The sequence below is a fragment of the Hemiscyllium ocellatum genome, chromosome 37 (genome assembly GCF_020745735.1).
Source record: "Hemiscyllium ocellatum isolate sHemOce1 chromosome 37, sHemOce1.pat.X.cur, whole genome shotgun sequence".
NCBI lineage: Eukaryota > Metazoa > Chordata > Chondrichthyes > Orectolobiformes > Hemiscylliidae > Hemiscyllium > Hemiscyllium ocellatum.
The window spans coordinates 36485460-36513263 of NC_083437.1; positions in this window are offsets into that span (position 1 = coordinate 36485460).

Genomic DNA, 27804 nt, shown 5'->3' on the forward strand with positions numbered 1-27804 from the left:
TCTAATTTCTCTTTGCAGTTCATCCACTAGGACTGTATTCTATTATTTAGATTCCCAATCCAACAACATCTCGATTTTAAAATGATTATTGTTGTTTTCAAATTCCTCCATGATCTCACACCTCCCCATCTCAAAAGGTTTAACACCCCTCCTACATCTTCGATTTTGGCATTTCATGCATCTTTAATTCTGCCTTTTTGCACCTCTATAGTTTTCTTTATCCCACGACTAGGAGATGTTCCCTCAGCTTGTTCAGATTTTATCTCTGGAATTCCCTCCATAAACCGCTCTGCATCCCTCTCTCTCATGCTGTCTTCCTTACAATGCCAATTGCTTTGATTGCGTGCACTTGACTCCTATTATGTCATGCCATTCCTAAGAAACATCTTGGAGGGACGAGTGGTTTAGCATCTAGGAGAAAGTGAGGATCGCAGGTGCTGGAGATCAGAGTCAAAAAGTGTGGTGCTGGAAAAGCACAGCCAGTCAGGAGAAACAGAAGAATCGACGTTTGAGCATAAGCTCTTCAGATGAAGGGTTTACGCTTGAAACATCAACTCTCCTGCTCCTCGGATTCTGCCTGACCGGCTGTGCTTTTCCAGCACCACACTTTTTGACTTGCGTTTGGTACCTGCTAGGTTAAAGGTTTTGTACAAAAGTGAATTACCGTACGCACGTTATTCAGAATGTGCTGTTCTGTTGCAGATGCTCAGCACAGAGTCCCTGCTCATGATGATCTACTCACAGATATCAGAAGGTCTGCTCAGACCATGCCAGCTGCTGAGTGACAGCAAAGTGCAATCCAAGGGATGTGCAGCAAGAGACAGCGCTTGGCTAATTGACCTCTGCACATGGTCACTGAAGTGGCGGTGACATTGGCCCACAGTGTCATGATCCCACTATGAAGCAGAAATGTGGGCATTGGCACAAGGGCTCAAGGGGCAACATAAGTCAATGGAATTCAGTTCAATGTCTCACTGAGGACAATAGGGTTGCAAAACAGGATCAAAGAGCATGGAGAAAAATGATCTTCCAGCTGAAATGTGTTGAGGGATATCAGAGTGGAACACAACGTGCGGAGGAAAAATTACATCCATTGCATGTCCTGTCATTCCTAATTTCAAATATATTTGACCTTGGGTCGCACACCCGAGATGAATTTTGTGAATAATAAGACTATCACAAACATATTGAATGGAGCATCAGCAAGACTTTTATTGCAAACAAAACTAGCAACTGCTGGCAAAGCTCAGCAGATCTGTCAGCATCTTTGGAGAGAAATCAGAATTAACGTCTGGGGTCAAGTGACCTTTCCTCAGGACTTCCTGAGTTTTATTGCAAGTTGTTTAGATTAGATTAGATTAGATTCCTGTAGTATTCTATTTGAAAAATCTTGCTTTTTTTTCCCCCAATGGTTAGGAATAACATATATTTTTGAAAAACACATCTCACCTTCCAGTTAAAATCAATTATTTTGTTCAAGAAGGGTCAGTGATGTAACTCGCATCGTGAAAAGTGATGCTCAAAGACTCACTATCCCAGGTGCACTACCAACTGCAGAGTTTGACCAAATTATGTGAAGAAATTCCTAAAGGTGGCCTTTTAGGAGGTCGAACCAATCCATCATTTAGCTTGAGATAATTCTGGATGTGCCATTCCTGTATGGTTTATTTCCTTCACTACATTAAGTGGATTCCCTCTCTTTCCATGTTTCACTCCGAAAGAGCAAGAGGTGAAACCAATCTGGGAAAAAAGGAAGGCACCAGAGTTTGTGTTTCACAGTGTTGCTTGAAATGTGTCACAGTTCCTTTTGGACAAGGTTATGTTTTGTTCCTTGTTTTCCACTTGGAGACATTGCCTCCCACCTGTCTCTCCTGATTGCCCATCGATCAACGCTATGACAAATGTAACTCTCCTGCTCCTGATGAATTCAGACCACATGCTGTGAACACTTTGACAGAATTAGCTTGTGACACAGGCAACAGTGGATTGTCAGTCTCCACAAACGGCTGCATTCTGCATTTAAAGGCATGCCACAGCCTGGTTGGGCATGAGTGGGAGGATAGAGGATTCCCCACTAATCAGGAACATCCTTCAAGTCTTGCAGCACCAAGAAAGCATTTTACAGAGCTGTATTTACCACACAGAAACAAGTCATTCAGCAAAACCGATATTTGCTACTCTTTATTAGTCACATGACCACTCCCTCATCTATTATCAAACACCAGAGGCTAAATGTTGATTACAGAGAGTTTCAAAACATGATTTTCCAGTCAGAATTTTATTCCAAATCACACAGCACCAATTCCGTCACCAATTACTTTTCCCTATGCATACAAATATATGTCCAGTCAAATTCTCAGCCAACTATCTATGAATTAACTTATAACCAGCACCTTTTCCCAAGTTCCATTTGAGCTTAGGCTGTGGTTGGGATGCCAATCTGAGAATATTTTCTGCTACTTTCTCCCTCGTGTATTCTCCAGCTTCCCTTTATCTGCATTGATATCATTCACCTCCATCACTCCCTTTGTGAGCAAGATCCACATTCACCTTAATCTCTGAAGAAAGACACTTCTCCTTGTTTCCATGTTGGATTTAGCAATAACCACCTAAAATTGGGGTCCTGACTGATCCCACAAGAAGAAACTTCTATGCCTACAAAAATTCTACCATAATCTCCAAGATTTTCACTGGGTCACTTCTTTTTAAATTTAAATTTTAAATTTAATGTTGACCTTACTGTGTGTGGTGAAAGTCAGTACTGCAGATGCTGGAACTCAGAGTCAAGATTAGTGTGGTGCTGCAAAAGCACAGCAGGTCAGGCAGCATCCGAGGAGCAGGAAAATCGACGTTTCAGGCAAAAGCCCTTCCTCAGGGATCAGGCTGGGAGCCTTGGGGTAGAGCCGTAACATTGTATTCCTCGCTCTGTTCTATTTCCCTAAAGACTTTGTATGGTATAATCTGCCCATAATGGACACAAAACAACACTTTTTCACTGTACCTAGGTACATGTGGCAGTAATAAATCAAACCAAATCTATTTCTCTGTTCCAGGTAAAACAGCTTCAGTATCTCCTGACTGTTTTAAAGCAGAAAGTATTTCTTGACAATTCTATTATTATTTTGTCTCTCGGGCCAGTGGGCTGCGCAGTAACATTGCACCTGAAGTGCCTTTTTAATATATGCAGTAGAAAAAGTCTGCACAGGCCAGGAAGATCCCAGACATTCACACACCCTACCCCCCACTCAGCAGATGAGAATATTACAATTTTCCCATGAAAAGAACAGGAGAGCACCCTGGCAATTGAGGAGCATTTCTGATCGTTCGGGTCCGATCCTGAATGTGGATCCAGCAAAACTGGGATTGAGGTTCAAGAGCGACGGCCCAAGCAGGCGAATAGCCTGACAGGACATGAATTGTGATGACTCAAGAGGGTGGCTGAAGCCTGTGGAAGTATTCAAGACTGGAAAGGAACAAAAATAAAACATGAATGAGAGCTGATTCTTTTGTTGATCTGTGGGAGATTATAGTCAGCCAGGGTTACATTCTTCTCTGGAACAAATCTTTCATTGTCGCTGAGACAGAGGCAGCCATAAATATGTGCGTTAATGTGGGTTATGCAGGCCAGTTCATCACAGAATGTGACATTCTCCACTTGCCAAGGTGAAGGCTGGATTTTATTTCCATTGAGTGGAAGTTTCTGTCAGTGACCGAAGGCACATGTTTGATTCTTGTACAAACATAGGAATGATTTGGAGATGCTGGTGTTGGACTGGGGTGTACAAAGTTAAAACACGCACAACACCAGGTTATAGTCCAATAAGTTTATTTGGAAGCACTAGCTTTCGGAGCTCTGCGCCTTCACCAGGTGGTTGTGGAGAATAAGATCGTAAGACACAGAATTTATAGCAAAAGTTGACAGTGTGATGTAACTGAAGTTATATATTGAAAAAGACCTGGATTGTTTGTTAAGTCTCTCATCTTTTAGAATGGGCATGTAGGTTTCAGTTCTTTCATATGTAAATTCCAAAACTCTTTTAAAGGTACAGTCCTACGATCTTATACTCCACAACCACCTGATGAAGGAGCAGCGCTCTGAAAGCTAGTGCTTCCAAATAAACCTTTTTGACTGTAGCCTGGTGTTGTATTACTTTAAACATAGGAATTAAAGTCTGGGCTGGGCCTGATTGTGGCCTCAAATGCATTTTCCTGCCTCACACAGATGCCGTTTGACTGGCTCTTATGGTCACGAATATATCTACCATTGCCTTAAACAATATTCAGTGGTCTGTATAAGCTGCCCTGCAGGGATTTGCCACTCTCTGAGAGAAAAATATTTCTCTCTGCGAATGGAGTTTTAAAGGGACCTGAAAGACGCGGACTATGGTGGGGGGCAATGCGGCAGAAGCACATAGGAATTTCAGCGATCATGAACTCAATGTTGGGAACAACTTGTTAGACTTTTTAACTAAATTTCGGGGATTACTGCTCGATAACAACCTTATTAACTGCAGATCTCTTCTCTATAATATGCAGCTTATGTTTGCCAGAAGCAAGGTCAATGATTCTCGACATGGAAGTCAGAGGGGGTGCCCGGCCACTTCAGTCAGAATCCTCCGTGTGAAGGCGATTCCCCTTGACTTGGCGGAGGACTGGTGACAACCAGGATAAGCTTCCAGGCTGTGCTAAATGGCACAACAAGCAGCCAGACACTGAGCGTTGTACTGAAGGGACAAAGTACAAGAAGGGAAGGCGAGGTGAGGCTTCAACGTTAGTGAGCTCACTATGAGAGAAAGCAAAGTACCTGGAGAGAAACAGCCTGGTCCAGTCCAGGAGCTGGGTGTGTGCCACTGAAGGCACATTCCTGATGAAGGGCTTTTGCCCGAAACGTCGATTTTCCTGCTCCTCGGATGACGCCTGAACGGCTGTGCTTTTCCAGCACTACTCTAATCTTGACTCTAATCTCCAGCATCTGCAGTACCCACCTCTGCCAGTGTGCCACTGAAGACAGCATAACAATGAAAGTTGCTGCATAAATCCCTGTAAGGGGATCAGAGATGTTCCATGAGGGCTGTAAGAGGTTGGCACATGACGGGTGCCAATGTCCTCGGATGGGGGGTGGGGTTCTTGTGGCCAGTACTCACAAAGCATGCCAGATACACGGGAACACTACCACCTTCAAGTTCCCCTCCAATCCACTCACTGTCCTGACTTGGAAAGATATTGCCGTTCCTACAGTGTCACTGGGTCAAATCCTGGAATTCCCTCTATAGTGGCATTGTGGGTCAATCCACAGCACATGGACTGCAGCGGTTCAAGAAGGCAGCTCACCACCACCTTCTCAAGGAGAAAGTGAGGACTGCAGATGCTGGACATTAGAGTCAAAAGGTGTGGCACTCGAAAAGCTCAGCATGTTAGGCAACATCCGAGGAGCAGGAGAGTTGACACTTTGGGCATAAGCCCTTCTTCAGGAATGAGGCTTGTGGGCCAAGGGGCTGAAAAGTAAATGAGAGAAGGATGGGGCTGTGGGGAAGTTGGCTTGGAAGGTGATAGGTAGATGGAGGTTGGGGTGATGGCAACAGGTCAGAGCAGAGGGGGGATTGAATAGGTGGGAAGGAAGATAAATAGGTAGGACAGTTCAAGAGGGCAGCTGAGTTGGGAGGTTGGACCTGGGATAAGGTGGGGGTAGAGGAAATGAGGAACCTGGTGAAATTGACATTGATGCCATGTGGTGGAGGGTCCCAAGGAGGAAGATGAGCTGTTCTTCCTCCAGGAATCAGGGGGCTTGGATTTGGCATTGGAGGAAGTCCAGGACTTGCATGTCCTTGGCAGGGTGGGAGAGGGAATTGAAGTGGTCAGCCACAGGGTGGTGGTGCGTGTGTCCCGGAGATGTTTTCTGAAACGTTCTGCAAGTTGGCGTCCCGTTTCCCCAATGTAGAGGAAACCACATCGAGAGCAACAGACACTGTAGATGAGGTGTTTGGATGTGCAGAAAAATCTCTGCCAGATGTGGCAATAAATGCTGACCTAGACAGCAATGCCCACATCCCACAAATGAATAAATAAAAAAAAAGGTGTTGGTGCACAGAGTCTAAAAATGCAGGTCATTTGGACTGGTGAGTTGAACCCACTAAGAATTCACTCTGGTTTCCATGTGGCGTTATCCCAATGACGAGTTTTTATAGTGAAACAAAGACAGATGTTACTGGGAAAGCTCAGCCAATCTGGCAGCATCTGTGAAGAAAAATCAGAGTTAACGTTCTGAGGAAGGGTCACCGAATGTTAACTCTGATGTCTCTCCACAGATGCCGCCCAGACCTGCTGAGCTTTTCCAGCAACTTCTGTTTTTGTTTCTGATTTATGGCATTCTTTCAGTTTTTATTTAGTTTTTATGGTGGGTTTGGCAAGATTGCAACTGGTGATGCTTTGGGCTATTAGCAAGGCATTTAACAAGCAATGTACAAGCTTTTACAAGATTGTAAATTGGAAATTTGCCACTGTTTGTGATAATCTATCAACACCACATGTGAAATGGGTACAAGGCACGGCAATTTGATCTCAAGAATTGAGATGGGGTTTGCCGAACGCCTCATTGTAGTTCACATCCCTGGTGAGATTCCAGCCTTTACATTTAAGATAAATCCCATGTCAGGCAAATGGAAAATTGCATTAGAAAGTGCATTAGAATTAAAATCTTCTCTGAAACAAAACAAAATGTTATTACGAGTGGAGACGAGAAAAAGTACTGGGGAAACTCAGCTGGTCCGGCAGCAACTCTGGCAGCATCCGAGGAGCAGGGAAATCGACGTTTCGGGCAAAAGCCCTTCATCATCTATTCCTGGCGAAGGGTTTTTGCCCGAAACGTCGATTTCCCTGCTCCTCGGATGCTGCCTGAACTGCTGTGCTTTTCCAGCACCACTCTAATCTAGAATCTGGTTTCCAGCGTCTGCAGCCCTTATATTTACCTGGCAGCATCTCTACAAAGAGAGAAAAATGAAATTAACATTTGGACTCCAAATTGACTCTTCCTCAAGAATTTTTTTATCAGATTTCATACTGAGGTGCCTGAGAGCAGTTTCAAAACTCCCGAATGTCACAATGTACATTCCTTGCCAAGCTCTCAATATTTCTCCAAGTCCTGATCTTTGTCTGGTCACCAGGTAAAGTTTAATGTGATATTTTGAGTTGCCAGCAGGAAGGTGACAACACTGCACCTCGATGGTGCAGCACTCAGCACCTCAGGGAACATGACCATGCTGACGTCAGACATCACTCCACACACTCAGAACTATTTGGATCAAGCACCCAAGGCATTCCACTGAGAAAAGGTAGATGTTTGGTATTTTTCTTACAACATTTCCGTATTTTAACTGAATACTTTTTTGTGTCTATACATGGATGGGTGTGTATCATGCGGAGAAAATATTTAATGGCAATTATCGGTGACATGTACAGACTTGCATGGTGCCAAGCTGGGTTTAAGGTGAGTGCTATATTTAATGGAATGTCAACAATGCTGCCTCATTGTTGTGGTTCTGTTCGCCGAGCTGGAAGTTTTTGTTGCAAACGTTTCGTCCCCTGGCTAGGAGACATCATCAGTGCTCTGGAGCCTCCTGCGAAGCGCTTCTTTGATGTTTCTCATCTTTTTGGCAATGGTGGACATGAAATCACTCTCTTGTGGCTCCAGGTACTGTGATTGGCATCTTCATGGGAACAAAAAACACACACAGACACACAGACAGAGACACACACAGGCACATGTGCGTATACACACGCGCGCGCACGCACACACACACACAGAGATAAATATCAGTGAATTAGGCATTGTTACTAAGACCAATGGAAGTCATGCAGATAATGGTCTTCAGTCGGGAGTGTGGTGCTGGAAAAGCACAGCAAGTTAGGTAGCATCCAAGGAGGAGGAGGATCGATGTTTCGGGCATAAATCTTTCATCAGGAACTGATGCTGCTTGACCTGCTGTGCTTTTCCAGCACCACGTTCTCGACTCTGATCTCCAGCATCTGCAGTCCTCACTTTCTCTTAGATATTGGTCTTCACCCGACAAGACCCTGAGGCATTCTCCCTTTCCAAACCAAAATCATTATGACATCATCAGATTGAGTGGAGCTTCATGCAGCCTCCAACTTTAACCCTTTCAGAACCAGTTCCTCACAACATGGTGGTGTCCAGACTTCATTGTAAGCCTTCCTCATCTGTAAAACCAAAATCTTCTCAAAGTGGTTTGTGTCTTTTTAACTCTAACTTAGAGCTAAATTAAATCAGGAATGCTGCGCTGATAACTTCTGCCTGCCGAGTTCAAGCTAGACAATTCCACAAACATTTAGTGTTTGTAAGACCGAGATAACTATGCCACAGGAAAAGAAAAAGCTGATATTATCATCTTCCAAGTAGCCTGCTTCAAGTTAATAAACCTTAGCTCAGCCATAAACACTCCAGATGTTTCAAAGGTCCAGGATTTCCCTCTTCAGAAAATATATTTCCCACTTTGGCAAGTGTAGGATTTGTTTCAGTTAAAGCAGAAAACTTCAATGAGAAGATTTGCTAAATTTACAATTTTATTAACAGAAATTAACAAGCAGCACACTTGGGTATATATTTTTACAGCAGTGCCCAAAAACTATCAAAAGATGTAATGCCAAATCTAATGAAGTTCAGTTTTGTGGTCCTGGTAACTATTCAAGACCATCCTAGATCTAGGAATATCTAAGAATAGTCAAAAATAAACCAAACGCATAGAAGTGGATAAATCCCCAGCACCTGATCAGGTGCACCCTAGAACTCTGTGGGAAGCTAGGGAAGTGATTGCTGGGCCCCTTACTGAGATATTTGTGTCATCAATGGTCACAGGTGAGGGGCTGGAAAACGGGAGGTTGGCTAACGTGGTGCCACCATTTAAGAAAGGTGATAAGGGCAAGCCAGGGAACTATAGACCAGTGAGCCTGACGTTGGTGGTGGGCAAGTTGTTGGAGAGAATCCTGAGGGACAGGATGTATGTGTCTTTGGAAAGGAAAGAACTGATTAGGGATAGTCAACATGGCTTTGTGCGTGGGAAATCATGTCTCACAAACTTGATTTTTTTTGAAGAAGTAACAAAGAAGATTGATGAGGGCAGAGCAGTAGACGTGCTTTATATGGACTTCAGTAAGGCATTCGACAAGGTTCCCTGTGGGAGACTGATTAGCAAAGTTAGATCTCATGGAATACAGGTAAAACTAGCCATTTGGATACAGAACTGGCTCAAAGGTAGAAGACAGAATGTGGTGGTGGAGGGTTGTTTTTCAGACTGGAGGCCTGTGACCAGTGGAGTGCCACAAGGTTCGGTGCTGGGTCCGCTACTTTTTGTCATTTACATAAATGATTTGGATGCGAGCATAAGAGGTACAGTTAGTAAGTTTGCAGATGACACCAAAATTGGAGGTGTAGTGGACAGCGAAGAGGGTTACCTCAGATTACAACAGGATCTTGTCCAGATGGGCCAATGGGCTGAGAAGTGGCAGATGGAGTTTAATTCAGATAAATGTGAGGTGCTGCATTTTGGAAAAGCAAATCTTAGCAGGACTTATACACTTAATGGTAAGGTCTTAGGGAGTGTTGCTGAACAAAAAGACCTTGGAGTGCAGGTTCATAGCTCCTTGAAAATAGAGTCACAGTAGATTAGATAGAGAAGAAGGCGTTTGGTATGCTTTCCTTTATTGGTCAGAGGATTGAGTACAGGAGTTGGGACGTCGTGTTGCGGCTGTACAGGACATTGGTTAGGTAACTTTTGGAACATTGTGTGCAATTCTGGTTTCCTTCCTATCGGAAGGATGTTGTGAAACTTGAAAGGGTTGAGAAAAGAATTACAAGGATGTTGCTAGGGTTGGAGTGTTTGAACCATAGGGAGAGGCTGAACAGGTTGGGGCTGTTTTCCCTGGAGCATCAGAGACTGAGAGGTGACCTTACAAAGGTTTATAAAATCATGAGAGGCATGGATAGGATAAATTGACAAAGCCTTTTCCCTGGAATGGGGGAGTCCAGAACTAGAGGGCATAGGTTTAGGGTGAGAGGGGAAAGATATTAAAGAGAGCTAAGGGGCAACTTCTTCACTCAGAGGGTGGTACGTGGATGGAATGATCTGTCAGAGGAAGTGGTGGAGGCTGGTACAATTGCAGCATTTAAAAGGCATCTGGATGGGTAAATGAATAGGAAGGGTTTAGATGGATATGAGCCGGGTACTGGCAGGTGGGTCTAGATTGGGTTGGGATATCTGGTCGACATGGACAGGTTGGACCGAAGGGTCTGTTTCCATGCTGTACATCTCTCTGACTCTCTGACTCTATCTCACATTCTCTAATAATACAATATCCTTATAAATCTTATAAATCAAATTAAACCTTGAAACACTAAGTGAAGTTTTTCAAAAGTAATTCTTTCGGAAGTATTACCATGGGTAGGGTGAATAGTCAAGGTCTTTTCCCCAGGTTAGGTGTGACCAAAACTAGAGGGTATAGGTTTGAGGTGAGAGGGGGAAGATTAAAAATGGACCTAAGGGACAACATTTTCACGCAGAGGGTGGTGCGTGTATGGAATGAGCTGCCAGAAGAAGTGGTGGAGACTGGTACAATTACAGCATTTAAAAGGTACCTGGATTGGTATATGAATAGGAAGGGTTTAGAGGGATATGGACCAAATGTTGGCAAATGGAACTAGTTTATTTTGGAGAATTTGGTCAACAGAGACGAGTTGAGCCAATGGGTCTGTTTCCATACTGCACGACTTTATGGTGTTGCTTTCTGACTTTAAGACCTTTGTTTCAGTAATTAAACGATTGTTAATATTTTCCTTGTTGACTGTGCTAAGTAATAATCAGTTCATTTACTTTTCAAATCAAACCTATATTTCTAACCAGATATCACTACAGGCTGAAATGATAAATTACAAATAAATTTGTTTTATACACACTTTCAACAGACTCTGATGCCCTTCAAAACTAGCTGGTCCCCGTGGCCTAACACAGAGGCTTAGAGGTACATTTTACCAACTTCTCATGAAGGAAACCAACGGGACTGAGTAGGATGTCGGTTTTGTACCGTGCTTAACATTAATGTCCATTGTTCTCAATTGGAGTAAAAGTTTTCTGAATGTAAATCATTGACATTCTTGAAGCCATAAATTTCTCAATGGGATTTAAGTTGAAAATTCCCCAGAATTGTCAGCAGTAGCACGTTCACCTACCTGCTCAGCTCCTAACGTCTTTCTGCGTAGTTTAGCTCTCAATCAATATCCATGTCTGCCCAATCAAGCACAGTGTGTGCAGATTAGTTATCAGACTCAAATAACCAAACACGGATCAATTGAATAACTAAACAAGGATTGTAAAATACTGAAGAAAGTTGAAAATGTTTGATCGGAAAAAGTCTCCTGATGAAAGAGTTTTTGCCCGAAAGGTTGATTTTCCTGCTCCTCAGATGCTGCCTGGTCTGCTGTGCTTTTCCAGCACCACTCTAATCTGGCATCTGCAGATCTCCAGCATCTGAAGTCTTCACTTTTGCCTAAACTCTATGGAGTCAGCTGAAGTCACTTAATTGAGGGGTGCTGGATGATCTCAGCCTTGCGGTACAGTGGTAGGGTCCCAGCTCCTGATCCAGGAGACTGAGGTTCAAGTCCCACCTGCTCCAGAGGTATGTCAGAACATCTCTCTGAACAGGTTAATTAGGAATTGCGTCCGTTAGGACACCGACTCCCTGGAGTGTGGAAGCAAGCCATTCAGCTCATCAAGTCCACACCAACCTTCCAAAGAACATCCCACCCCATCCCAGTAACCCTGCATTTGCCATAGCTAATCTACGTAACCTTCACATTTTTGAGCCATGGGAGGAAACCGGAGCACCCAAAGGAAACCCGCACAGAGACAGGGAGAATGTACAAGCTCCACACAGACAGTCACCCGAAGCTGGGATTGAACCCGACTATCTGGCACTGTGAGATAGCAGTGCTAACCACTGAGCCACCATGCCATCCCAAGTTGCTGGCAATCAGTGGGTGCTGATTAAAAGTGAAGAAAAAAAGAACCGAACAACTCAACGCTGCACCCGGCCTGAAAAGCATTTTGCTCAGAACATTCTAAGTTCAAACCCAACCACAACGTTGAACAGGTAACCCACATTGCTACATCAGTGCAGTCCTAAGGGAGACTCATGTTGTCTTCATTGGAAATGTTGAGAGAAAGGGCTTTGTCCGCATATTTTGGGTGGATGTACAAGATGGAACTATGTGAAGAAGATTGGAGAGTTGATTGTCTATTATCCTGGCGGCACCTGTTCTGTACATCAAAGGCTCAAGGGGTGGCGCAGTGGCTCAGTGGTTAGCACTGCTATCTCACAGCACCGGGGACTCTGGTTCGATTCCAGCCTCAGATGACTGTGTGGAGTTTGCACGTTCTCCCCATGTCTGTGGGTTTCCTCTGGGTGCTCCTATTTCCTCCCACAATCCAAAGATGTGCAGTTCAGGTGAATTGGCCATGCTAATTACCCACAGTGTTCAGGGATGTGTGGGCTATGTGCATTACTCGGGGTAAATGTAGGGGAATGGGTCTGGGTGGGTTACTCTTCAGAGGGTCGGTGTGGTCTTATTAGGCTGAAGGGCCTGTTTCCACACTGTAAGGATATAAAAAAAAGCAGGTTAGCAGGTTCAAAGTTTGTGAGAAGATTTGTAGCTTGGGTGCTCGTTGTTGTGGTTCTGTTCGCCGAGCTGGGAATTTGTGTTGCAGATGTTTCATCCCCTGTCTTAGTGACATCCTCAGTAGTTGGGACCCTCCCGTGAAACGCTTCTGTGATGTTTCCTCCGGCATTTATAGTGGTTTGTCTCTGCCACTTCTGGTTGTCAGTTCCAGCTGTCCACTGCAGTGGTCGGTATATTGGGTCCAGGTCATTGTGCTTATTGATTGAATCTGTGGATGAGTGCCATGCCTCTAGGAATTCCTTGTTGCTTGTCATCTGCGTGTGTGGTTACTAAGGATAGCTGGTCGTTAACTAAGGTTGAAAATGTGTTGCTGGAAAAGCGCAGCAGGTCAGGCAGCATCCAAGGATCAGGAGAATCGACGTTTCGGGCATGAGCCCTTCTTAGGAATGAGGGGAGTGTGCCAAGCAGGCTAAGATAAAAGGTGGAGACAAGACTCTCCAGCTTCCTCATTTCCCCTCCCCCCACCTTGTCTCAGTCCCATCCCTCGAACTCAGCACCACCTTCCTAACCTGCAATCTTCTTTCTGACCTCTCCACCCCCACCCCACTCCGGCCTATCATCCTCACCTTGACCTCCTTCCACCTATCGCATTTCCAACGCCCTTCCCCCAAGTCCCTCCTCCCTCCCTTTTATCTTAGCCTGCTGGACACACTTTCCTCATTCTTGAAGAAGGGCTCATGCCCGAAACGTCGATTCTCCTGCTCCTTGGATGCTGCCTGACCTGCTGCGCTTTTCCAGCAACACATTTTCAGCTCTGATCTCCAGTATCTGCAGACCTCACAGTCTCCGTTAACTAAGCTTAGCAGGTTTCCATTCTGAAGAAGTGGACTTGAGACGTTAACCATTTCTCTCACCCCAGATGCTGCCAGACCTGCTGGGTTTCTCCAGCACTTTCTGTGCTAATTTCGGATTCACTACTCCAGTACTTAGTACAGAATAGAGACTTGTTATGGTGTAGAAAAAGACCGTTCAGCCCTGCACTGATTCTATTCCCTAGTGCCTTTCTTTTCTCCTGCTCACCATTTCTTTCCAAATAACCATGCAGTGCCCTCTTGAATGTCTCAATTGAACCTGCCTCCCTCATGTATTCCATTCCCTGATTACTAGCTGTGTGTGACAATGTTTCTCACTGTTATCACCCTTGCATCTTTTACCAATCATTTTCAATCTAATCCATCTCATACATATTTTTTACAAGCAGCAATAGTTTCTTCCCTAACTACACTGTCTGTCCTGCTCATGATTTTAAAAACCTTTGAACCAGGACTAAATAACAGAGGTCATCTCAGAAAAATTACAGAAACAAACTATTGTGCACACTGGCAATCTGAAACAAAAACGAGAAATTGTGATCCAGTCGAGAGAGAGAGAGAGAGAGAGAGAGATAATTAAAAACAATTCTCATTACTCTGAACGTTAACTCTGTTTTTCTCACCACAGATGTCACCAGACTTGCTGGGCGTTTTCACCATTTTCTGTTTTTATTTTAAGATTTGTTTGTTAGGATTAAGCACTTTGGGACATCATGCAAATCGGAAAATTGTGAGATAGAAGGAAATTTTGTTCAACCTTTCTGTAATTTGTACACTAAGGCATCTGGGGAGAGACAATCTTTGTAAAATCAGGATCTTGTTCTGTCCTTTTGTAAAAATTCTGCTGTAATAAAGCCCTTGATACTGTGGCATGGTAAGTGTCTCTATGTTGAAAGTGCTCTTGCAAGCATTTCGAGTCATCAATCTTGAATATTCATTTAAACTCCTTTCCCCTCTCAAAGCGTGTTCAAAACCACTTGTCAGATCCATTGTTACTGTAGAAGACAATGCCATACAACCCAGGGATCAATTAAAGCCTCGACAAAGCCACATTGAAACAAGGTGGTTGTTGCTGGCTGGGGGATGACTCCCATCTGTTAGCAGAGAATGTGAAAGCTTGGAACTAATGTTGTCACAGAAGGAAAAGGTCTGTCATTATCTCGTTGTGCTTGCTTCATTTAGAACCCATTAAAGGAAACTTTGGAGCTATTCTGGGTCTCCTTTTGACAGCCTTGCCCCTGGTACAACAGCAGGAGTATAACGAGCAGGAGTGAGGATAAAAAGGCTTCATCAGCAACAACTTGCATTAATATAGAACCTGTACTGTTGTGCAACACAGATGATAGGAGCTGGAGTAGGTTATTTCACTGCTGCTGCCTATTCAATATTCTCACCGTTGATTATTGAGCTCAATATCCAAACCCACACTGCCCTCCGTATTCTTTGATTCCTTCAGCTACGACAACTATATCTGCCTCCCTCTTAAAAATACAGAATGTTTTGGCCTTAACTACTTTCAGTGGTAGTGAATTCCTCAGGCTTACCATTGTCCAGACGAACCACGAGTTGCATAAGGAGCTAGGAGGAGAGGTGACCAAAAACTTGGTCAAGGAGGTAGCTTTTAAGGAAGTATCTTAAAGGAGCAGAGTGATGTAGAATGACAAAAATATTTAACAATGGAGCTCCAAAGCAGCTATCAATGGTGGTGTGATGCACATTGAGAACGTACAGGATGCCTGGATTGGGGATCACCGGATGTCTGACATTGAGGTGTACAGGATGCCTGTACAGAGGATGTACAAGATGCCTGTACTGAGGATGTATAGGGTACCTTTACTGAGGATGTATAGGGTGCCTGTACTGTGGATGTATTGGGTACCTTTACTGAGGATGTATAGGATGCCTATACTGAGGATATACAGAATGGCTGTACTGAGTATGTACAGGATGCCTATACTGAGGATGTACAAGATGCCTGTATTGAGGATGTATAGGATACTTTTACTGAGGATGTGTAGGATGCCCTTACTGAGGATGTACAGGATGCCTGCACTGATGATGTACAGGATGCCTGTACTGAGGATGTACAGGATGCCTATATTAAGGATGTACAGGATGCCTGTACTGAGTATGCACAAGATGCCTGCACTGAGGATGTATAGGATACCTGTACTGAGGATGTACAGTATGCCTGTGCTGAGGGTGTATAGGATGCCTGTACTGAGGGTGTATAGGATGCCTGTACTGAGGATGTACAGGATGCCTAGACTGAGGATGTACAGGATGCCTGTTCTGAGGATGCACAAGATGCCTGTACTGAGGATGTACAGAATGCCTGTACTGAGGGTGCAAAGGATGCCTGCACTGAGGATGTACAGAATGCCTGCACTGAGGATGTACAGGATGCCTGTACTGAGGATGTACAGGATGCCTGTACTGAGGATGTACAGAATGCCTGCACTGAGGGTGTACAGGATGCCTGTACTGAGGATGTACAGAATGCCTGCACTGAGGATGTACAGGATGCCTGTACTGAGGATGTACAGGATGCCTGCACTGAGGATGTACAGAATGCCTGCACTGAGGATGCACAGGATGTCTGTACTGAGGATGTACATGATGCCTGTACTGAGGATGTACAGGATGCCTGCACTGAGGATGTACATGATGCCTGTACTGAGGATGTACAGAATGCCTGCACTGAGGATGTACATGATGCCTGTACTGAGGATGTACAGAATGCCGGCACTGAGGATGTACAGGATGCTTGACATTGCAGATGTATAGGAAGCCTGACATTGAGGATCTATAGGATGCCTGACATTGGAGGAACACAAAAATCTGGGCAGCTGTGAGTCTGGAGGAGGTTACAGAGATGAGGAGGGTGAGGCCATGTAGGGATCTGAAAACAAGTATCAGCTATTTTGACATCAAGCAGACATTAGCAAGTAACCACCAGCGATTGGAGAGAGTAAGGACTGCAGATGCTAGAAGTGAGAGTCAATAGATGTGAAGTTGGAAGAGCACAGCAGGTCAGACAGCATCCGAGGAGCAGGAAAGGCAATGTTTCATTCTTAAACCCTTCACCTGAAATGTTAACTTTCCTGCTCCACGGCTGCTGTCTGACCTACTGTGTTCTTCCAGCTCCACATTTGTCAACCATCAGAGATAGTCCTGAAGAAGGGTTACACCTGAAATGTTGACTTCTCCACCTCCTGATGCTGCCTGGCTTGCTGTGTTCTTCCAGCCTCCTGCTTGTCCACCCTGGATTCCAGCATCTGCAGTGTTTTTGTCTCTATCAGAGATAGTTCAGCCACTTCATTCAGAGAAGAATGTACAAGTGAAGACATATAACCCCTATGTGCCACTAATGTCTTGATGTTAATAAGAATTACAAAAAGCTATGTGGAGCCAACAGTCAGTGGGACCCACAGACATGTGTCTCCTCCTATTTGATAACTTCCTATTTGTTGAAGTGAGGACCCTCCACTGCTGTTAAAGGACAAGAGTCAGCCATTTAATCCCCCTCCTCAGAGTCTGTGCCATCATTGGGTGAGATTATGGATAATCTACAAACTAACCCCATCCACCTGCCATGGCTCCATATCCCTGAATAAACCTTTGCTAACAAAAATCTTTTCATCTCAAATTGAAAGCTATCAATTGACCAAGTCATTATGGGAGAGAGTTCTACCCTTTGTGTGAAGAAGTGTTGTTGACTGCTCTCCTGAGTGCCCATGTTCAGACATTAACATTACACTCCCATGCTCCAGGTTCTTCCATCAGCAGAAAAATAATTATCTCAAAACATTCTTCAAAATCATAAGCACATCAATCAAATCACCTCTTGACCTTTAACATTCCACTGAGCATTAGCCCAGTTTAGCTTTGTTAAGACTTAGACCTGAGTCCTGGAATGACTGGGTTATCAAGAGGGTTAATCCATCCAAGGCTTGAATGAAGTCACCTTCCCTGCTTTAGTTCAGTCAACGTGAGCAACCTCCAATGGTACATAACTACATCTGACTCCTTAATCTTAGTAGCCATCACTGAAACCTGTTTTGAAGTTCTCTTAGATTGGGACATGGGTGTAGAATTTACAGCGAGTAATGTTGGGATGTGGCCTGTGATTGGTTCACTGGAACAGGGTGAATATAAAAGTGGTCTGATAGATCATAGAATGATTCAATACAATACTAGGGGAGGCCATTTGGCCCATTGTTCCAATGCCATCTTTTTGAAAGAGCTAATCTGTTAGTCTGAGATCGTAGCCCTATAAATCATCTTTCTTTTGCTCATATAGTTGCAGGTTACCATTCTTCACAACCTTTTGCTTTAATTTCCAAAAGTATACCTTTTTTTTATAATTCTTTATTGGGTCCAGATTCTATCAACAAACACATCGACCTGGACCCAATATATTGGCCTCTGCAGCGGACAGCAACTGACAACCGGAAGGGGCAGAGACAAGCCACTATAAATGCCGAAGGAAACATGACAGAAGCGCTTCACAGGAGGCTCCCAAGCACTGAGGATGTCACCTAGACAGGGGACAAAACGTTTGCAACAAAAATTCACAGCTCGGCGAACAGAACCACAACAACGAGCACACGAGCTACAAATCTTCTCCCAAACTTTGAAAATCAGAGTTAACGTTTCGGGCCCGGTGACCCTTCCTCAGAGCTGCTACTCTTCACAGATGCTGCCTGACCTGCTGAGCTTTTCCAGCAACTTCAGGTTTTGTTTCTAATTGACAGCATTTGCAGTTCTTTCAGTTTGTAGTTAGCTTTATTGTCACATGGACTGAAATAAGTACAGTGAGGAGTTTACACGTTGGCACCTACGGCAAGGTATAAAGGTACTTAAGAACAAATTCTTCAGGAAAAGAAATAGAAAAGTAAAGAAATAAAATGTTCAGCATTACAGATCATAGGAATAAATTAGAAAATAGAGAAATAAAAAATTCAGAATTACAGTCCTTCCGACCCAGTCCATGCCAGCACCTAGCCTCCAGTTCACGCTGGGCCTTGACTCCAGTCCATGCTGGGTCTTGACTCCAGTCCATGCTGGGTCTTGACTCCAGTCCATGCTGGGCCTTGACTCCAGTCCATGCTGGGCCTTGACTCCAGTCCATGCTGGGCCTTGACTCCAGTCCATGCTGGGTCTTGACTCCAGACTGCATCAGGTTACACCTTGAGTCTACTGAGAGAATGGGAGATCGCTCTAAAATCACCTTGAGGCAGAGGTCACAGCGGGCTGAGAGATTGCCATGCTATGACACTGTGTCCCATGACTCTGAGTAAATCACAGCTCTTGGCCCAGGAGCAACGTCCACTAAAAGCTTTGGTGTCATTTGAGGTGAATGAACAGGATAATGCAGGGTGTCAGGACTGAAAACCTGATTCTGCTGTTCTGTGCACCCAGTGTTATTCAATTTGTACAAAATTCACAGCCAATGTGCGTAAAATCAAAGCCTGGAACTTTCAACACGACCCCTTCAGATCTGATTGACTGATTCTTTCACCTTTGTTTAACCTTTTAAGTGAAGCCTTTTCAAACCATTAGAAGGAAACCACGTATAAATGACTGACCTCGCTGTTTCAGCACTTTCTTCCATTTTCTCAAAAGGTGTGGGCAGCATGTTCCCTATCCCTTTCTTCGCCCTTCACACAATGAGGGGGAGGGACGACCTGTGACCTCTAACATGACCTCTTCGAGAATCAGGTCAGAACTGCGGCAGTTGGGAGGTTAAGTAAACACCAGAAGGTTAGAGTTAAAGAAGTGCACACAACTCAGTCTCCATGCTAACGAACATTTATAATTTGCTGGGTTGTGTGCACTGAAGGCAAAGCATGAACAGGATTGAAGGGAGCTTGTGTGTGTCAGTCTCTCTGGCATGGGGTGTACAATCACATCTTCTCTTCTCTGAGTCAGCTCTGTTGTCTGTTGAAGAGTTTTAACTGTGAGATGCAGTCACTAACAAATCCAACCAGGAATCTTACCCAGGGAACAAACTGAATGTAAAACCTAGAATCCACAAAGTGCAGAAAGAGGCCAATCAGCCCGTTGAGTCAGCGCTGACCCTCTGAAGATCACCACCATCCAGACCCTTACCCTATACTGGTATTTACCTAGCCTGTTCATCCCTGGCCAATCCACCTAACCTGCACATCTTTGGACTGTGGGAGGAAACTAGAGCATCTGGAGGAAACCCATGCAGACACAGGGAGTACAGGAAGACTCCACACAGATAGTCCCCCAAGGCTGGGATTGAACCCAGGTCCCTGGCACTATAATGGAAGTAGTGCTAACCACTGAGCCACCCTACCACCTACCTGCTGGTACAAGAGTAGATGGAGAGAGGCCGGTGGTGGCTTAAACACTGTCAGAAACCAACCATGCTAAAAACATTTTTGTACCATCGATGCTATGTATCTCAGCTATTATAGCAATATAGAGGCTCCAGTTTGATCACAGGCCCCAGTTAAATACCACTGACTGCCTTCCACAAAGTGGCTAATATTTGTTTTTCTGGCTGAGTAGGGACAGTGCACAGGACTGTTCTGTCTGGCCATTCTTCCGGGATCCTCCCATCTGGAGGGGGAATGCAGGTGGGATCAGGACAGGGGTGACTTGAGGTTTCCTGGTGGTCTCGGCCTAGCTGGGAGAGGGCTCCAATCCCATGAAATCAAAATGGACTAACATTGCCTTAGTCCTGGCCAAAGATAAGCTCAGTGTCACTTGGTCCAAGTGTAAACTTTGCAAGCAGGCCCTAATGGGATCACTAGCAAACAGCATCAACAGAAACATAGAAACTAAGAACAGGAGTAGGCCATTCAACCTTCAAACCAATTCTGTCATTCAATATGATCATACCTGATCATCTAATTCAGCATCCTGCCCCTGCTTTTTCTTCATACCCTTTGATTCATTAAGCTCTAAGAACTATATTTAATTAGTTAAAAATCACACAACACCAGGGTATAGTCCAACAGGTTTATTTGGAAGCACTAGCTTTCGGAGCGCCACTCCATCATCAGGTGGTTGTGTAAAATACCTGAGGAAGGGGCCACACTTCGAAAGCTACTGCTTCCAAATAAACCTGTTGGACTATAACCTGGTGTTGTGTGATTTTTAACTTTGTCTACCCCAGTCGAACACCGGCACCTCCAATATTTAATTTCTTTGTGAAAACATTCAATGTTTTGGCCTCAACTGCTTTCTGTGACAAAGACTTCCACAGGCTCCGCACACTCTGGGAGAAGGTTCTGGATCCCCCCTGTACTTACCCTGTGAAGTCCTGTTGAAATTTTATAGGTTGCTATGGTATCTCCCACCTCTAAAGGAAATATGACATTTCACAACCGAGAGATTTCTCAAAAGGCTTTACGGTCAACAAAGGGTACATTTTTGGTAGGTGGTGAATGTTGTAAAGCCTGAAACATGGCAGCCAATTAATGCACAGCAAGATCCCACAAACAACAATGCGATAATTGACATGATGCCCTGTCAGATACTATGTAAAGAATCTATGGCACTGTTCTGAAGGACAGAAGAGTTATTCTCCCCAGTATGCTAGTTAATATTTATCCTTCAATCAACATTGCAACTCAGATCATCAGGTCATTGTGACATTATTGATTATGGCAGCTTGCTGTGTGCTGGTGTGAGTGCCCAGTTTCCTCTTGGCAGTCTGCCCTTTTTTCTGGCTGATTATGCTTATATAAAGCACTTGGGACATCTACTCCGTTAAGGGTGCGAGGTAAATATAAGTTGTCGCTGATAAACCAGAGTATCATCCATTACACCGACCAGGACTCTGTTCAAAACAATCTATTTTCTTGTATCTTGTAATGCAACATTTTAACAGGGAAAGTAAAGCAGGGAGTAGTTTCGATTGTGATCATAGAATTATTGCTGAAAATGTATTGCTGGAAAAGCGCAGTAGGTCATAGAACATAGAACATAGAAAAATACAGCGCAGTACAGGCCCTTCGGCCCTCGATGTTGCGCTGACCGAAGCCTACCTAACCTACACCAGCCCATTCCTGATGAAGGGCTTATGCCCGAAACGTCGAATTTCCTGTTCCTAGGATGCTGCCTGACCTGCTGCGCTTTTCCAGCAACACATTTTCAGCACTGATCTCCAGCATCTGCAGTCCTCACTTTCTCATCATAGTATTATTGCTTGACTGTAGTTCAGTTGGTAATAACCTTATCTAAGTCAGATGTCTGTGGGTGCTGAAGGCCAAATTCAAAACTCAAAACTGACACTCCGATGCTGCTCTTGGCCAGTGGAATGCTGCACTGTCAGAGGCACCATTGTTTTGGCTGAGAGGGTAAATGGAAGCTTACTTCCTCTCTCAGGTGGACATGAAAGATCCTATGAAATTATTTTGGCAGAGGTGCTCTAGTCAGTGTCGTATTGGGTTCTGGGTGTTGAGATGTGGTGCTGAAACCAAGCCTCCTTCCTACTTTTCTAAACATCAAATTAACAAATCATTGGACGACCCAATGGGGCGCTGTAACAAAAACACATTCAAACAGTTCATGGAAACTTAAGAGGTAGTCACTGATTTACAAACGTCTGAACACAAACACTCATAAACAAGATTCCATACATGGGTGCATTAATATTAATTCTAATGATCCCGGAAGAATGGCCAGACAGAACAATCCTCTGCACTTCCCCTATTCAGCCACAAAAGCAAATTGTAGCCACTTTGTGGAAGGCAGTCAGTCATATTTAACTGGGGCCTGTGATCAAATGATTAATTCTAATGTTTGCTCATACTTACGAATGGTTATTTTATGTTGTGTTGCACTGTGTTCCGACTTACGTACAACTCGACTTATAAATGTACTCAAGAGTGTAACCCATTCGTAGCCCAGGTTCTGCCTGTAGCGTAGTCTAGGGTCATAAAATACCCAAGCCCCTGTGAATCCCACTGGACTCTAAAGGCCTCCAATCCTCCCTTCTGGACTGGGCCTGAGGGCCTGTCCAATGTCCAGCGGTAGAGGGTAGGCCACTGGTGAGTCTGAACAACAAGTGTCTCACACAACTCGAGGCAGCTCATTGCATGATCACAGAAGGTGTATGTTCCATTGACTAGTTGGGTATAATTACTTACAATGATCAGGGGCCAGGGATGAACACATCTGTCTCCATTAGGAGCTTGTCTAGTTCAGACAGAGGTAGATACATTCTTGATAAGTAAGGGGTTTAAGGCTTATGGGGAGAAGGCAGGAGAACGGAGTTGAGAAACATACCAGCTATCATTGAAAGGCAGAGCAGGCTTGATGGGCTGAATGGCCTCATTCCGCTCCTATGCCTTATGGTACCTTGTGCTAGACTGCTCAATGTGATGTGAGTTTGTTTCCAGCAGCAGCAGTGCTCATGTTATTCCTCGGAACATAAGAAACACAATGTGGAGATCATGATAACCAAGAATCTAACAGCGTTTATTACAGCTAACTATTATACACAAATGCTAGGTTTCTGAAACACCCAAGTGTCTTGACTCATATTAAGATAGTCGGTTTCAACAGAGCAGCATGCTTCAAGTGATCCCAAGGTAAGATGGAGAATGAGATCTTTATACCCTCAAGTCACATGATATGATACAGTGATGACATCACTAGCCTGGTCTGGTAAAGCCATACTGTCATGCCACCTGTGAGATAACACCATCCAAAGACTGGATGTCATAAGCAAAGTGAGCGTAGTCTAATGCAACCTCAACATTAGCTCTTTCAGAACCATTAATTTATACAACCAGTATTTATCCCTCAATCAACATATGGGATTATCAATCAATACAAAACTGCTGTTTATGGGAGTATACTGTGCTCCATTTAACTGCTGCCTCTCTACAGCAGTGGCCACATCTGAAAAGCACTTTATTGACTATGAAATGCTTTCAGTTGTCCAAAGCCTGTGCAAAGGTCTAAATAAATGGAAGTCAGTCTTTTACAATGCAATGACAATGCTGTAATGTTTGCTGGAGGTCCACCTGAGGATGTGAAAGGTGCTATATAAATGGAGGTCCTTCTTTCGGCACCTCAGAATCTTATTTAACTGGAACAGCAAGCATTGGTTCAACCATGGAAATCAGCACTCCTAATGTATCTTGCTTCAGATTAACTGATAGTTTCCCATCTTCCTGTAGACCTCATCATCCTCTCAATCAGGCCTCGAGAAATTGATCCCAATCTTTTCATGTACTGGGGAACCAGATTACCTCATACCCAGGCCAGATCAGTGATCCACAGCAGTGATCCACTAATCTATCACTGTTAACTCATGTTGCATAAGTCAATGGGGAATTAATGCAGATTGGGTGAGTAAGTGATATAAATGAAAACTTAAAAAGGGACCTAAGGGGCACTTTTTTCACACAGAGGGTGGTGTATGTATGGAATGAGCTGCCACAGCACGTGGTGGAGGCTGGTACAATTACAGCATTTAACAGGCAACTGGATACATGAATAGGAATGATTTAGAGGGATATGGGGCCAAATGCTGGCAAATGGGACTAGATTAGTTTAGGCTAACTGGTCAGCATGGACAAGTTGGACAATTTGGACCGGTGTCTTTTTCGAAGCTATGGCTGTATAAGGGATAAAAAGTAACTTGTATCCATATAGTGCCTTTCTCAATCTCATCCCTCATCTCAAAACGTTTTACAGCTAATGAGCTTCAAGGGAGGTGGAGATATGGTGTTAATCTTGCTGCACTAATTATCCAGAGCTCCAGGTTAATGTGCTGGGGATACAGGTTTGAATCTAACCATGGTAGCTGGTGAAATCTGAATTCAATGAAAGTTTGGAATTAAACACTAGCCCGGATGGTGAATATGTAACCATTGTGGATTGTCAAAAACACCAATCTGATTCCCTAATGTCCTTTAGGTAAGGAAATCTATCGTCCTTGCATGATCTGGCTTATACGTGACTCCAGATCTGCATCAATATGGGAGATTCTTAAATACCCACTGAAATGGGGAAAGTGGGGACTGCAGATGCTGGAGATCAGAGTCAAATAGCGTGGTGCTGGAAAAGCACAGCAGGGCAGGAAGGGCTGATGAAGGGCTTATGCCTGAAACATTGAATCTCCTGCTCCTTGGGTGCTGCCCGACCTGCTGTGCTTTTCCAGCACCACACTTTTTGACCCTACCTTCTGAAATGGCTGAACAAGCCATTCAGTTCCAGGGCAATTAGGGATGGGTCATTATTTGCTGGCTATCCCAGTGATGCCCTCATTCTATGAGTGAAATAGTACTCTTGAAGTATAATCAGTGTTGTCATGTAGGTATCACAGTTGTCAATCTGTGCACAGCAAGATCCCACAAACAACATTTAACTAATGACCAGATAATCTGCGTGAGTGATGTTGGTTGGTTGAGCAATATTATGTGTGTGTGTGTGTGTGTGTGTGTGTGTATGGACTAGGGAGAATGCTGCCTCTCCAGACTGACTTCACTACTTCAAAATATTTCACATCCATTTGAGAGAGACTGCCGTTTCATCAGTGTGACAAGTGGGTAAGGTTTCATTCTATTAAAAACTTATTGTTTGGTAACAGTTAGGGCAGAGCTTGCTATTTGTCATGTTCCCTCTTCACTGCTCGCTCATTACTCAAATGCCTACAGATTAATGTTGCTGCTATGCAACCATAACAATCACAAGACCTGCTCTCTGACGGAGCAAGGAGCTATTGGCTGACGTCTCTTGGTTGAACCTATTTGGAGTGTAACATACGTCACAAAGCATTACCTTGTCAGCTCCTTGCAATGGCAATCTGCCAATCCAGCTGCAACATATTTAACCCTTGATTTTGGAACAACCCGCATGCTTTTCCTGGGATTAAGTGTATATCTGTTGTTGACAACGCCCTCCAGGGGCGTTGATTGACCTTGATTGACCTTAGCTAGTTAAAGGGGTGGGGGTGGGGTTGGTATTTGACCATTTTCTTATATTCATTTATGTGATGAGGGCATCACTGGCCAGGCCAGCGTTTATTGCCCATCCCTAATTGCCCAAAGGGCTGTTTAGAGTCGACCATGTGGTTCTGGAGTCACATGTAGACAAGGTAAAGATGGCAGTTTCCTACCCTCAAGGACATTAGTAAATCAAGTGGGTTTGTTCCCGGTGATTGGCAATAGATTCATGGCCACCATTTGACTCTTAATTCCAGATTGTTTTTTATTGAATTCAAAGTCCACCATCTGCCATTGCAGGATTGGACCCAAGTCCCCAGAACATTACCTGAGGTCTCTGGATTAATGGTCGGGTGATATTAAAGCATCTCTTGGATAGGTATATGGATGATAGTAAGACGTAGGGTATGTGGGTTAGATTGTTCTTAGAGTAGGATAAAAGGCAGGCATAAAATTGCAGGCCAAAGGGCCTGTGCTGTTCTATACCACTCGGTCATCACCTCCCCAGCGAAGCATTCCCAGATCCTGAAGTTGAAGTGAGACAGATCTTGACCCAACTAGTCATCGAAGAGAAACCATCCAAGAGAAACAGAAGTGAACGTGTCAATTCAAGCCCACCTCACTGTCCATTAGCCAATGTCACCATCAACAGAGAGAGTCAGGACTGCAGATGCTGGAAGCCAGTCAATAGATGTGTCGCTGGAAAAGCACAGCAAGACAGACAGCATCCGAGGAGCAGGAAAGGCAACACTTAGAAGGGTTTCAGCCTGAAATGTTGACTCTCCTGTTCCTCAGATGCTGTCTGACCAGCTGTGCTTTTCCAGCTACACATCTGTTGACTGTCACTCTAGATAGACCCTGGTTCCTCTCAGTGTTTCCAGCTTACAGGCACACAGGTCAACGATTGCTCCCTTGCTGAAATCCCAGCTGCGATTAGCTAACTCAGCACAGAGCAGGGCTCAAACCTAAACATTTATCAAATTGTAGGGTTCACTTAAATTGTCTGTGCCTCATCCCTATGACCTGAGAGAGCAGCTGGCCCTGTTTGTCTGTAACATTACCCAGACTCTCTGTCACCCCTTAGTCCAATGCGTGGGGTAATCTCATCGTCTGTATTGAGTGAGCTGGTTTCACTCATTAGAGGGACATGGTCACTGCAGTTGGTTTATCATTCAGATATGGAAAATCAGACTGGGTTTCTGGTTGCTTTTCTCAGTGAATCTGTTAAAAAGACTGTGCAAACATCTGGTGAACTCAAGGGTGAAATTAATCTCATGGCTTGATCTAGACATGGTTTGAAGAACATTCTTTAGTTTAAGTGATGATGCCAAGAGGACAAATGTTCTGCCTTTTATTTAATTACAATTCACATGTTACCTGGGCTTTATTGTCAGGAGAAATTGGCAACTTTTAAAGAGATGAGAGCAAATAACAGCAGATGACCTTCAGCAGATAACTCTAATAAGCATCAGCTTCAATATGTTGGGCCAAGGGTTCTCTGACTGTGCTGTTTTGTTCTGCGATTAGAGAGATGTACAGCACAGAAACAGACCTTTGGTCCAACTCGTCCATGCCGACCACTTATCCCAAATTAATCTAGTCCCACTCACCAGCATTTGGCCCATATCCCTTCAAACCTTTCCTATTCATATACCCATCCAGATGCCTTTTAAATGTTGTAATTGTACCAGCCTCCACCACTTTCTCTGGCAGCTCATTCCATACATGCACCACCCTCTGTGTAAAAAAGTTGCCCCTTGGGTCCCTTTTAAGTCTTTCCCCTCTCACCCTAACCTATGCCCTCTAGTTTTGGATTCCCCTACCCTGGGAAAAATACCTTGGCTATTCACCCTATCCTCAATATTTTCTAAACCTCTATAAAGTTGCCCCTCAGCCTCTGAAACTCCAGGGAAAATAGCCCCAGCCTATTCAATCTCACCCTCAAACCCTCCAAACCTGGCAACATCCATGAAAACCTTTTCTGAACTCTTCCAAGTTTAATGGCATCTTTCCTGTAGCAGGAAGACAAGAATTGAAGTATTCAAAAGTAGCTGAACCAATGTCCTATATAGCCGCAACATAGCATCTCAACTCCTATACTCAGTGAACTGACCAATAATGGCAAGTGTACCCACTGTATGATTCTATGAAATATACCTTAAGATAGTATGGAGTCAGCTATTATGAGGAGGCATAGCTTTAAATTAAGTGGTGGTAGGTATAAGACAGATGTTAGGGGTAGATTCTTTACTCAGCGAGTCGTGAGTTCATGGAACGCCCTGCCAGTAACAGTGGTGGACTCTCCCTCTTT